This window comes from Myxine glutinosa, chromosome 4, assembly GCF_964187855.1.
Source record: "Myxine glutinosa chromosome 4, kmMyxGlut1.1, whole genome shotgun sequence".
In the NCBI taxonomy this organism is placed as follows: Eukaryota; Metazoa; Chordata; class Myxini; order Myxiniformes; family Myxinidae; genus Myxine; species Myxine glutinosa.
The window spans coordinates 82,311,404-82,326,010 of NC_136264.1; the positions used below are offsets into that span (position 1 = coordinate 82,311,404).

Genomic DNA, 14,607 nt, shown 5'->3' on the forward strand with positions numbered 1-14,607 from the left:
CCGGCTGAACAGTTTTGTGTCCCACTGATAGGCCGGATCTGGATTCGGACCTGAACCAAAATCTAATCTGCTTGTCACATGACCAACTGGTCCACCAAGTTTTGTCATAACTCGTCCATGACTACTTTATGGACAAAGTTCATACAAGGGTTATCTATCTATTATAAAAGGCTACGGTGATTGTCTGTCCAGGGGTGTGGCTTACTCCGTTTACAGAGTAGCTCCACCCATTCTTGGAGAGGCTTCATGTAAACAAATATCCACCATTTTATTACCTTGAATAGCTTTGAGGCCTGTTTAGTTAGGCCTGTGCTGTCTTTCTCACGTTTATTTCAACAAAAATCGATATTTCATTTTTAAGTCGCTAACATAGTTTTAGACTCGGTTGAAAAAAACAAAAAACGGGAAACTAATCCCATCGAAGTTTCCGTTTATAGAACGAAATTAATTCTCAAAGGCCTGTGAAATAAAGCCCATTCATTGACGACAGACGCACTCTTTATTGTGAGGCAGTTGCAGGAGAAGTACATGAAGAGGAAGTTGTTTCTTGGGTTTGTTGATCTGGAGAAAATATTCAATAGGGTTCCATGTGAAGTATTGACATGGGCATTGAGGAAGTTAGGAGTGGAGGAATGGTTGATCAGAGTAGTGATGGCAATGTACAAAAGGGCGCACACAGCGAAGGACGGACGGGAACAGTGGTGAGTTTGAGGTGAAGGTGGGAGTGCATCAGGGGTCGGTACTAAGTCCACTACTATTTGTCGCTGTGATGGAGGTGCTGGCTCAGAACGTAAAGGAGGGTTTACCGTGGGAGTTGTATGCAGATCTGGTTTATTGCGGAAAGTATGGATGGACTGAAGGAAAAGATGAACAAGTGGAAGGAATGTATGGAGACAAAAGGTCTGAAGGTGAATATCGGAAAAACGAAGGTGATGGCAAGTGGTAAAGCATGTGGTGAGGTGGAAAGAACTGAAGTGGCCATGTGCTGTGTGCAGGAAGGGTGTCGGAGTGAATTCCATTCAATGTACAATGTACGCTGAGTGGGTTCATCAAAAATGTAGTGGTTTGAGAGGGTCATTAACCAGTGTGGCAGCTACATTCAAATTTAAGGTGTGCACAGAGGGAGCTGCAGATGGAGGAAATGTTGAGTTGGATCTTGGAGACGGCGTGAAGCTGGAAGGTGTGAAAACATTTTGCTACCTCGGAGACATGCTGAATGGAGAAGGTGGATCAGACCAACGGTTGCTAGAGAGATGTGCATGGAAGAAGTTTCGGGAACTGAGTGGCGTGCTGATGAGTCGTTGAAGCTGAAGGGAAAGGTGTATGCTGCATGTAAGAAGTGTATGATTTTTGGGAGTGACATGGGTCATGAATGTAGAGCAGCAACGAAGGGTGGAAATGCGAATGGTTCGTTGGATGTGCGGAATATCGTTGAGAGAGGAAGACAAATGATGAATTGCAAAACATGATGGGAATAGTGCTTGTGATTGATGCTGTGAAGAGAAACAGGTTGAGATGGTTTGGTCATGTGTTGAAGGATGAAAGTGACTGGTTGAGAAGAGATGGAAATGAATGTTGAAGGAAGTAGAGGACGGGGATGACCAAGAAAGACTTGGCTTAAGATGCGGGCAAGAGGGTTAACAAGGAGAGATGCAGAAAATAGGGCAAAATGGAGAAGATTGTCATGGGGTCCAAGGCTAACCCCTGCTCCAGCAGGGAAAATGTACTTAAAATGCATGTTGTGGTGTATTCATTGTCGTCCTCACGATTTTATATCATTCACCATCTGATTTAATTTTTATCAATGATTTTAGACTGTCAGAAATAATTGAGAACATTCACACACGGGAAAATGCAGATATTTTTAAAAATCGCGCCACGATGATACTCGAAAATACACCGCCTAAAATAACAGTCGGGGAAACTGTCGACATATATTAAAAATTCGCTTTTTCTTTTCCGTTAAGATATATTACTTTTACTTTTGATGACAGTCGTCAAAAAAACGACATATTTCTTCGTTCTCGTTTCATTCAATATTATTATCCGGAAGTAAAATGTTTCAGGAAATTACCTCTTCGGTTTTTTTTTTGGTTTTTTTACATTTATGTGCGCATCCACTTTAAATAGGTTTATTTAAAATCTTTGATTTTTCACAATGTAATTTACTTGTCATTTGATTACGAGACACTTCCTCTTGAGGATCGTGACGATTCATCCGTTGCGTGGAAACTTCCATTTCCAAAATGAAAGACGGTCGATGAACAACGCAGACAAACAGGACGCAGCAAGAAAAAGAACAAGACGGGAGATGCTGCTGCAACAACGATGAGGGTTGGAGAGGAGCGAGGGGTTAGAGTGGGGTGAGGGATTGGAGAAGAGTGAGAAATTGGAGAGTGGAGCTAGGGGTTGGAGAGTGGAGCTAGGGGTTGGAGAGTGGAGCTAGGGGTTGGAGAGTGGAGCTAGGGGTTGGAGAGTGGAGCTAGGGGTTGGAGAGTGGAGCTAGGGGTTGGAGAGTGGAGCTAGGGGTTGGAGAGTGGAGCTAGGGGTTGGAGAGTGGAGCTAGGGGTTGGAGAGTGGAGCTAGGGGTTGGAGAGTGGAGCTAGGGGTTGGAGAGTGGAGCTAGGGGTTGGAGAGTGGAGCTAGGGGTTGGAGAGTGGAGCTAGGGGTTGGAGAGTGGAGCTAGGGGTTGGAGAGTGGAGCTAGGGGTTGGAGAGTGGAGCTAGGGGTTGGAGAGTGGAGCTAGGGGTTGGAGAGTGGAGCTAGGGGTTGGAGAGTGGAGCTAGGGGTTGGAGAGTGGAGCTAGGGGTTGGAGAGTGGAGCTAGGGGTTGGAGAGTGGAGCTAGGGGTTGGAGAGTGGAGCTAGGGGTTGGAGAGTGGAGCTAGGGGTTGGAGAGAGGTGAGGGATTGAGGAGGTATTGGAGGGGAGTGTGAGGAGAGGGTGGAGAGAGAAGTGTTAGGTGGAGAGGAGTGAGGGGGTCACATATTTTGAAATAAATAAATTGTGTTAATTACACCATTTCTGGATCTGATGAACTGCCAGTAACCATTTTGTAAAATTTTATGTGCAGCATCTAAATCAAGATGTTCAAATGTCACACGGCCATGCCCGTGGGATTCCCGTGTGTGTATATATGTGTATATATGTATATATATATATATATATATATATATATATATATATATATATATAATGTACAGACTTGGCATTTAATATGGAATATTTTTTTTTGTGGGGGTGAACGTACTTTTCAAGATGTCTTAGAACCAAAAGTCAATTGGAATTATGTTGAAATTATTCTAGATTTTGTTAATGTGACCTTTAAAAGAAACAAAAACCACTTGACATTTCAAAACAAATAAATTGATCCTTGAAAGTGATGTAAACTGATATCGAACTCAATTCATGGACAGTACTGTTAAACTTCTGTACGTTTTCCAGAAGTATCTCTGTTGCACATTAGCCAAATTTTTTTTTAACAAAAACAAAAGTTAAATTACGACTGGATTACGGACAGTAAAATTACAGTTCAGTACTTCGTGTAACACCCACGAGCATTCAGGAGAGCACGTACATGTCATGCTGTTTATGAGATTTGCCAAGGTTTGGACAGGAATCACTTGCCATGCAGTGACAATGGCCTGCTGCAATTCAGGCACAGAGGTCGGCTGCTGGTCCAAGTGGTCGATTTGACGCGTTAATTCTGCCCACAAGTTCTCTATCGGATTCATATCCGGGGACATGGCAGGCCACTCCATATGCTCTACACCACGGTCAGCAAGAAAGTGTTGGATCATGCGAGCATGATGAGGCCGTGCATTGTCATCTTGGAAGACAAAGTTTCCTCAAAAGGCTGCACGAGCAAATGGAAGCAATGTTTCTTCCAGAATGGCCCTGTACTTGAACGGGTTCAGGTTTCCATTCAGAACAACCAGGTCAGTTTTGCCCCCTGCATGAAAAGCAGCCCAAACGGTCACCCCACCACCTCCAGCTTGGACTTTTGGCATTATACAATCTTTGTTGTCGGCTTCATGCACTTGTCTGTGCACTCGGACGCGGCTATCTTGACGATAGACCAGAAATCTAGACGTCACTGAAGATCACATGATTCCAGTGTCCTGGTTGCCATTGACGGTGCTCTCTGGCCCACTGCAATCGGCGCTGGCGGTGTTGTCTGGTCAGGCGTGGCTTTCTCAGGGGACGCCTGGCACGATAGCCTGCTTGAACCAGTCGTTGGTTGACTAGCCTTCTGGATACAGGCACATTTGTCAGTTGCTGCCACTCAGCCCTAAGCCGATTAGCTGATTTGGTACGGCCATTGCGGACTAACCGGTGCAGCTGGCGATCATCCCTCTTTGTGGTTCTGCGGGGACATCCTCGCCTCGGTATTGGAGTAGGGACACCCCTCTGAGCATTTCAGGATCTTTGACACCTGACTTTGAGTGATGCCATACTGCCGAGCAATAGCACGGTTTCATGCCGTAATTTCGTAAAGCCATCACTCCATCACAAACAGCATTGTCGAGTTGACGGACTATCTCCAGCGGAAGCGGCAATAACTTTTGGAGACATGCAGCAGTTGTTTTCCACTAATACAGAACGCAACAACCCTTGTATACCCGACTGTGAAGCCAATCATCAAATGCACCTGTCCGTACATTTTGCCACGCAACTTGTGATATAATCCTGTTGACTTCTTGCTGCGACAGACAATCAGTGACATGGTTCTTTTAACAAATAAATCACCAAAATGGAAAACAAACTCACCAGATTGATATACTGAGTTAAGAAAGTAAACCCGGCAAAAAAAAAAAAAATTCCATATTAAATGCCGTGTGTGTATGTGTATATATATGTATGTGTATATATATGTGTATATATATATATATATATGTGTATATATATATATATATATATGTGTATATATATATATGTGTATATATGTGTGTGTATATATATATGTGTATATATATATATATTGTTGCGAATATGGAATTTGGCCTCCATATCCACTTGTAAATATTCCCCTATTTTCTCCAATACTCCCCAACTTTCCCCAATCCCCCATTCCCTAGTCCCATTGCATGTAAATAACAATCAGTAGAGCCGACCTTCCCCTTATTCCCCCATTAAATGTCGTGCCCAGGTCCACCGCACCACACGTAGACAACTTTCGGACATCTTCCTAGTTATTCTTAATCTATGTCAGTTAAGGCCTCGTCTCCATTAATTATGACTCTTCGTTGCACCAGAATGTGATTATATGGCATCAGTAGTGAGTTTAGGACCTTTCCCATACCTCCTTCCATCTTCTTCCCCAACAATTACAACAACAACAGAGGAGATGGCGGCGGAGCGGGGGAGGATGCGTCCTCACACCGGCTCGATTAGCTCCAGACCATGCGCTCCACGGGGTTACCACGAAGGGGCTCCTTGTCAGCTCCTCGTCAAGGGCGGAGCCTGGTAAACCCCCCCCGCACGCACCCAATGAGAAGCAACGTGCCGATTCCACGAGGCGGAGCTAACGAGCCGAGGGCGTGTCACTCCCCGCCGGATATACGCGGCCCCGCGCCGGATGTGACGTGAGATGCGCACCCAGCTTGGAGAAGGAAAGCCACCTGCGAGCGCTGAGTCAGATGCGCCCCCAGCTTGAGCAGACAAGACGCCATCCGAGCGCTGCGACCTCCCCGCATCTCTGGACCGGACCGAGTCGATTCTGACCTTTGAGCCCAGGTGCACCTGGAGCCATCGCTACCCGCCTGTCCTTTCCATCAATCCCCGTGTGAGTCAGCTTTGTCCCGTTTATCTGTCTGTTGGGAATAATATAAGATTGTGTCTAAGTGCTTGTCTTTCTATGCTGTCCCTCTTGTAGTTGTAATCTAACCTTCCGCCTTAATATAACCTCCTCCGGAGGTCTTGAGAACTGAACCCCTGGTGTCGTAGTGTGTTATTGTAATCCAGCCGGGTGTCTTCTTTTTCTTATTGAGCCAGCATCGCGCGACTTCGTCAACGTCGAGTATAGTCGGGTAATTTGTGCGGACACGACGGCCATTCCGCTCGGCCCACTTTAACATCAAAGTCGTGTCTGTAACAATATATATATATGTGTGTATATATATATATGTGTATATATATATATGTGTATATATATATATGTGTATATATATATATATATATATATAGCTAAAAATGCTTTTACTTCATTCTGCTGTAGGCATCAAATTGGTGCCCATTTGCTTTTCTGGAGCATTACTTGGTTCCTCCGAAGAACACAAGGGGGAACACAAGAATGCAGTGTACCTCGTAGGCGAGGGTACCATTTGGTTCTCACCAGAAATTTTAGCTTTGTTTTGTCATGGCAATTGGCACACCTTTGTTTATCTCGTTCGATATTGGAGATGTATACACCTTGCAACAGCATCGGCAGTAGCAGTTTATCATCGGAACTTGGGTAAATTGAAACAGTCTGGGAAAACTATTTTTGTGGTAATAGTTTTATTGGCAAGAGAATGCAGAACATCAATAAATTTCTACCCTAGTTTCCAAATTCTGACTTCCATCTGAGCACATCCTCACAAGGATACTTTAACTTTACTGTTTATGGAACTCTTCTCCTGCGTAGTACTGTTTTTAGATTAGTTGAGGGAAAAAAAAAAACATAACAATGCACAATAAGTTAATGACATGCATTCAAATCACCGATAGACTAGTTACTAATTAACCACAAGCTCATCAAATAGTTGATATCAAAGCCTAAATATGACATCAAATCTTCAAACCGCGTTGCCAAAATAAGATAAAAGCAAGAAGCTAACTTTAAGCAAGCTGGACGTTAACTATGTACATGTACTGTGGATGTTTTTGGTGTAAAACTGGAAGATCCATTTACAAAGACCAAGATTTGGGATTTATGGGAAGTGTTAGGGTCTCGCAACGACATCCAAAAGCTCACTGATTTTTATATGTAATTGTGTAGGATTTTATATTTTTACTGATCAAATATACAATTATTGAAAAATAAAACTTTTTAGAACCCATAACAGCTTTTCCTTGACTCGTCTAATTACAGGACAAAAAGAACTAACTTTCCAAACCTAAACTACGTAACAAGTGCTGTATCTATCTGGTGTTCGAGGATCCTTTTTTTTTTTTTTTTTTTTTTTTTTTAATGAAGCCATCATTGGTGGGTAGCCTATTTCTTTCTACATCTTGTAGACCATAAAAGCCATCGCTGCGAGGGAGATATTCTACTTTCCGTCGAGGGCATATGTTAAATGAAGTTGCATGAGACGTGACTCACCGAGGCTCTTGCCAAAACCACAATCTCATTCAAACTTTGCCCTCTCCATTTGCTGATTGTGATTCTGGAGGAAAGTTTTTTTTTTTTTTTTTTTTTTTTTTTTTTTTTTTTTTTTCCCCCTAATCGTCTAGATATTGTACCAAATTGCTGGATAATCTGAGTATATTTGAGAACATAACGAAATTAATGTGCTGACCAAATTGGATAGATGTTTAATTTGATAGAATGCAGCTTTTATAGAATTCTGATCACGATGGTTACATCATCCACGTTCAGCCTGTTCAGAACATGATGTCAGAGAGCCAGCGGGAGAACCTCTGCCCTCGTACTTGTAGATGAGCAATGATTCGACAGGTGCTGGGTCCTCTTCCGTCACATTAAATGTCTACGTTGGGGAGAGAAGGAGAGATTGGAGTGAAGGGAAATATGTCAAATGGCTCTCAGGCCTTCACATAAAACAGCTGAGAAATTGCACTGATTCTTAACTTGACTTTTTGTCCAATTTATTTGTTTGAACCCAATGGCTTTCTGGCAGAGGCAAGATGGCTGGCCGGATGGTTAAATAAAACTGGCAGGATGAAAAGTGTTTATTTTTTTTTATTTTTTTAAAATAAATATTAAATATATAGTCAATGGTGATTCCCATTTTGAAAACAATAGGTTAAAAACAAAAGTGGGATGCCATTTTCATGCAAACTATGTTTCAACAAATTGGTGGGAACGTATGCCAACGCTGATGGTCCATTATATTTGGGCAAGAGCAACAATTCCTAGATGTGGCAGGATGCTACCCAAAGAGGCAACGCCATGGCAAGCGAACATGAAATGTGCACCCGATAAAGATGTCCGTGAATCGTGTCGGATGCGGAGACGTGTGCAGCGTTTGCTTTACGTCGGCGTACAAACTTTCTGTGAGAAATGGTGCAAACAGCTCAGATTTTCCTTGCGTGATCTATACTGTGACCGTTGCTTGGGTCAACTAATAATCCAAGCCAAACTAATTGCGCACAATTTTTGCAAATTCCCTTTGAATTAATATTTGTTTAAATCTTGTGGAACAAAATGAAAATGCAATTACAGAGCAAATGCAATGTCTGAATTTTCTGGGTGTGGACATTCGCTCTGGTGACGTCACGAATTGCATGCTCTATATAATGTCAGCCACCTACCACCATTAAAGTTTAAATGGTTGTGGTTTTTGATCCCAACTGTGTCTCCTGAAGTGGATGTGAATTATTGTTCGCAGCCAGAACTATTACAAATTCTGCCACAACTGCAGGAAGAAAGTGGGTCAAGTTCTCAGATATACCTTGACACCTGTGACTACTTGATGCCATTGTAGTTGTCTCAGCCTATATATTGTGCAGAAACTCAGCCTATATACACTATAAACAAACTCAAGTTCCAAGATTGTTCATCAGTTCTTGTATTTAGACTGAGAGTTGCAGTACATTCCAGTCTCTAATGACATAAAAATAATTGTTTTGTACCAATTGGGGCAGAACTTCCCTATCTGGAAACTTCAATTTCTGAAGCGCTATCGACTTGCAGTGCAAGACTTTTGGGAATGAGATCAGATTTTCTTTTTTTCTTTTATAAATCAACGTCTCGTTTCACTCAAATTTCGACCAACTCAGTAGGAATACAGCGCGAGTGGGAGTTCGGATTTTAGATATCATTGATAGGTGATTGGGACTAATGTTCACACCACCAGGTGAAACGCCCTCGTCTTCAGATCGGAGGTTGTAAGAGTCACAAATCCATATTGATTCACCAGAAGGTAGCACACACTTTTTGAGCATAAAAGGACTCTGCATGCCATTAACATCAAAATGACAAACAAGTGGCATGTTTGCCTGCCAAGCAAGCTCGGTCCAACTTTCCATTTGTCTGCCCACACTTGGGCGGTGTAGCATCAGCGACGTTTGCCTGTGGGCACCTCATCAGGGATGGCGCATGCGAGGAAAAAGCAGCAGAGCAGCCTCAGCCACAGCGGGGCCCCTGCCTCAGCAAGCGAAACAACAGCTAACAAGTTGCACAAAATTTCTCAACCATTATTTCATGTTCCACATTTCATTTCACCACGACTCACCATTTCCACCTCTCTGTGAACCGAATGCTTCACAAGCACAGCCATGTTTTAACTTTTTCAACTGAGGTTTGTCCAAACACTTTTGATGTTGCTTCTTTTGCTTCTTCACTTGTTTTTTAGGCTTTTTTTTTTTTTGTATATATTGTTGTCTTTTTAGAATAATCGATCAATTGTTGACTTATTTGTAGATAATTTCAGGATGGAGACATGTGAATATTTTAAACGTGTGTGTGGATGGAAGGAGAATGGAAGAACTGAGGGAAGAGATTGGTGTGCCGATGAGCTTGATGGGGGAGATTAGTGAATTGCTGGCTGAGATGGGCTGGACATTTGGTGCAGATGGGGGAAGAAAGAATGGCAAAGAGAGCGGATAGGTTGAAGGAATAAGGTAAGATGAAAAGAGGTAGACCATGGTTGAGATGGGAGGATTGTGTGAGGAGGGTATCGGTAAGGTGGGGGTGGTGGGAGAGTGGAGAGAGTTGCCACAGGACAGGGGGGAGTGGAGGAGTATCGTGGTCGAGGTAGGGCAGGAGCTTGGTTCCATCACACTTCACCTCTTATGAAGGAAAAAGGAGGAGCACAACAAGAAGTATGTCTGTTATTTGCATTCCAGGTAACCCATGAGCCTGAGACCCTGTAGATGATAAAAAAAAGTGTCCGGTTGTTTAATTTCCATGCACTCCTGAACTGTTAGACAGAATGAGTGGAAAACTTGTGGTTGCACCGGGGGTAGACCTGGAAATGTTTTAGGCAATGAAAAAAATAGCCCCTGGAGGTTCAGAATAGGAGGAGCACCCCAAATCTCTATTATGTACATTTGTTGTATCTAGTGCCCTCTGGTGCGAGACGGAATTACAAATCGAACCAAAAAATGCCAACACTTGGGGAATTGACCTATTTGTAATTGAAGGGGATTTAACCTGTCCACAATTATATTTATATTTGGTCTTTTTGGTTGTTATCTCCATATGTGGTGTCAGAAGGTGGAACAGAGTTCTCCCAGGTCTTGAAGTTTCCACTTCCATTTCAGTGGAATCATGACTTATGGACCAATTTGTGAAGTTTTCTTGTTCTCAAAGTTTTGTTCCGTGGGCTCTTTTGAGGATCGTCACCGAGTCCCGTAAATCCTCCAATTGCTGTTCGTTTGTGTTAATGTTCCCAGGGATTGGGTTTAAGATCTCTAAGATTATTCATCATTCCCATTGCTCCAATTATCACAAATACAATTTGGGCGTTCTTCAGCTTCCAGGATCTTTTGACTTAATTTTTGACGTCTTGGTATTTGGTCATTTTCTTGACTTGTGTTGTTTAGGCCAAAATTAATGGGAACTGAAACCTCAATTAGCATTGCCTTATTTTCTTTTTTGTACTTCATTACTATATCTGGTTGCATTGCTTTGTTTTCTATGTTCATGTTCGATGCATTGTCTGTTTTCAATTATTACTCCCGCCAGGGAGCAATGCATTCACTCGTGTGTGTGTGTGTGTGTGTGTGTGTGTGTGTGTGTGAACAAGATATCTGGAAAAGTTCTGAACGGATTTGGATGAAAGTTGGTGGGATGATTGCCCTTGGGATAAGGAAGAATTGATTAGTTTTTGGTGAAGCTCAGGATATTATTCCCGATCCAGGAATTTTTTGTAAGATTTTTTTTTTACCATTGGAAGATAGGGCTCGTTTTTTTTTAACATTATCTTCTATATATTCTATATGTAACATTGTGATATGAAAATAGTTTTCATATTTATTGTAAATGTAGTTTAAACTCGTGGTTATGCGTTTGAGCGGTGTATTTTTTTTAGCAGCGTCTTCAATGTTCGTTTTTTTGTTTTTTTTTTCTAATAAAGACATATTCTGTCATTTTAAAACCACCAAAGTGTGTATTAGGTTTCCCAGTTTCATAAAATGTATCGTTTGATACGTATAATGCTTTAAAACTTATTTTTTCTTTTTTTCTTTTTTACCTCAGAAGAGATATTGTGGTGCTGCGCACACACTACTCGATTGCCAGAGAGGTAGGCCACAACGCGTTGGCACAAACAAAGTCTTTATTCAGAGCTCACACTTCAGCACTGGGCGGGCTCGAGTTTAGAGCCCGCATATATGTCCCGAGGCCACGCCTTGTCCCCGGGCGTGGCCGATCGGTCGAAAGGCGGGGCATGCGCTTTCGTTCCCCACCTGGACGCTCGCGCCACCCACTGGTGCGCGGAATTATTGTCCCTTGTGCCCGCCACACGCACCCCCCCAGAATTCCCGCGCACCTGAAGGGTGAGTTTGCGGGGAAGCCGGATGACCCGGCCGAAACGCCCCCTGGCGATGCGTGCAGGGCTGGGGGGTAGCGGGACGGCGGGGCTGGGGGGTGCCGGGGGTCCGACCGCCGGGGGGCGGCCTCGACGCGGAGGCAGAGCTGCTTGCGGGGGGTGGTCCAGATCGAGGTGGGCCGGCTTGGGGCGGTCCACGGCGATGCGATCCGGGGCACCGCCGAAGTCGACGGTGAAATATTTGTCCCCGGTCTCCAGCACGCGGAAGGGCCCGTCGTACGGGGGCCGTAGCGGTGCCCAGTGGGCGTCGTGCCGGACGAAGACGTACTCCGCCGTGCGAAGCTCGGGGGCGACGTGGGAAGACGGGCAACCGTGGTGTGCCGTCGGCACCGGGGCGAACCTCCGGGCGGTCTCCTGAAGGGCGGAGTGCTGTTGCGCCGCGGACCAAGGAGCCGTGGAGTCGGGGATAAATTCGCCCGGTACCCGCAGTGGTTGCCCGAAGACCAGCTCCACCGAGGACGCTCGCAGGTCGTCCTTGGGCGCCGTCCTGAGGCTCAGCAGGACCCAGGGGAGCCTGTCGGCCCAGCTGCCATCGCGGAGGCTGGCCCGGAGCGCGGCCTTCATCGAGCGATGAAAGCGCTCGCACAGGCCATTGGCCTGGGGGTGGTAGGCCGTGGTGCGGTGTAGTTTTATGCCGAGCCCTTGCACCACCGCGGCCCAGAGCTCCGAGGTGAACTGGGGGCCGCGGTCGGATGAGATGTCCGAGGGGGCACCGAACCGGGCAACCCAAGTGGCGATGAAGGCTTGTGCCACATCAGCCGCAGACGTCGCCGCCAATGGGACGGCCTCCGGCCACCGTGTGGTGCGGTCCACCATGGTGAGGAGGTGGGTGAATCCCCGCGAGGGGGGCAGAGGTCCCATCAAGTCGACGTGCACGTGGTCGAACCGACGCTCGGGCACCGCAAACGGCACCAACGGGGCCTGGGTGTGGCGGTGGACCTTTGCGCGCTGGCATGCGAGGCACGTCCTGGCCCAGTCGCGGACGTCCTTCCTGAGGCCATGCCAGACAAACTTCGCCGCGACGAGCTTCTGGGAGGCCTTCATGCCCGGGTGGGACAGGCCGTGGATGGCGTCGAACACTGGGCGCTGCCAGCCAGCGGGCACGATGGGGCGAGGCCGGCCGAGGGAGACGTCGCACAGGAGGGCCGCGGCGTCGAACGGCACCTCGGTGACGCGGAGGCCAGTGACGGCGGTCCGCAAGGCCTGGACGCCGGGGTCGGCGGTCTGGTCCTCCGCCATCCGGCATAGTTGATCCCGAGGTGGACCGCGTGCGCGACGGACCGGGAAAGGCAATCCGCCACCGGGTTGTCTTTACCCGCCACGTGACAGATGTCCGTCGTATACTCGGACACGGCAGAGAGGTGACGCTGCTGCCGTGCCGACCATGGCTCGGCGACCTTGGCCATCACAAACACAAAGGGCTTGTGGTCGACGAAAGCCGTGAACGGGCGGCCCTCCAGCAGATGGCGGAAGTGTCGGACCGCCAGGTGGAGCCCGAGCAGCTCGCGGTCGAAGGTGCTGTAGCGGCGTTCGTGCGGGCGAAGCTGCTGGCTAAAAAACGCCAGCGGTTGCCAAGCACCACGCACCCACTGCTCGTGCACCGTGCCCACCGTGTAGTCCGACGCGTCGGTGGTGAGGGCGATCGGTGCATCGGGCGCCGGGTGCGCCAGCATGGTGGCGTTGGCCAGGGCCAGCTTTGCGCCCGCAAACGCCGTGGCCATCGGCTCCGACCAGGCGATGTCACCTTTGCCCGGCTTGCCCCGGAGGGCCTCGTGCAGGGGGCGGAGGAGCTGGGCGACGTGGGGCACGAAGCGATGGTAAATATTTACCATGCCCAGGAACTCCTGGAGCCCCTTGATCGTGCGGGGTCACGGGAAATCCCTGACCGCCTCCACCTTGGCCGGTAAAGGGACGGCCCCGTGCCTGGTGATGCGGTGCCCCAAGAAGTCGATGGTAGCGACGCCAATACGGCCCTTGGCGGGGTTGATGATTAGGTCATGCTGGCCCAGGTGTTCGAAAAGCGTGCGGAGGTGGAGCAGGTGCTCCTCCCGGGACGCGCTCGCGACTAGGATGTCGTCCAGGTAGACATAGAGGAAAGGTAAGTCGCGCAAGACGCTGTCCATAAGCCGTTGGAACGCCTGGGCCGCATTCTTCAACCCGAAAGGCATTCGCAGGAACTCGAAGAGGCCGAAAGGGGTGATGACGGCCGTCTTCGGGACATCGCCCGGTTGTACGGGGACCTGATGGTAGCCCCGGATGAGGTCCACCTTGGAAAACACGGTCGTGTTTGCCAACCGGGTGGAAAAGTCCTGGATATGCGGGACCGGGTAGCAGTCGGGGGTGGTGGCATCATTGAGCCGGCGGTAGTCACCGCACGGCCGCCATCCCCCGCCGGGCTTCGGCACAATGTGCAGCGGAGAGGACCAAGCGCTGTTTGAGCGCCACACGATACCCAGCCGTTCCAGCGTGGCGAACTCCGCCTTCGCCACGGCGAGTTTCGTGGGTTTGAGTCGGCATGCCCGGGCGTAGACCGGCGGCCCGACCGTGGGTATATGGTGCTCCACCCCGTGTTTAACGGCCACCGCTGAGAAGGTGGGCCGCGTGAGGGCCGGGAAACTGGCTAGGAGGCGGGTAAAGTCGTCCGCTGCCGGAAGCGTGCAAACTAAACTCGCCGGGACGGAACCCTTCAGCAAGCCGCTTGGCAAGCCGCTCGGTGAGCTGCTCAGTGAGCCGCTCAGTGAACAAGCGAGCGAGCTGAAGGTTTCGGCCTGGACGAGACGTCTGCGCTTCACGTCGACCAACAGCCCATGCGCACATAGGAAGTCCGCGCCCAGCAGGGCCATTGGCACGCTGGCGGTCACGAACGTCCGTTGAAAGCGCTGCCCTCTGAACCGC

The 14,607-nt window shown here is 47.7% G+C and overlaps 1 protein-coding gene across 1 annotated transcript in view; it reads right to left on the bottom strand.

The window, feature by feature from the left end:
- LOC144891773 (uncharacterized) overlaps window positions 1-14,607 on the bottom strand; it is a 469,129-nt gene that overhangs the window by 222,218 nt on the left and 232,304 nt on the right. The window lies entirely within an intron of this gene.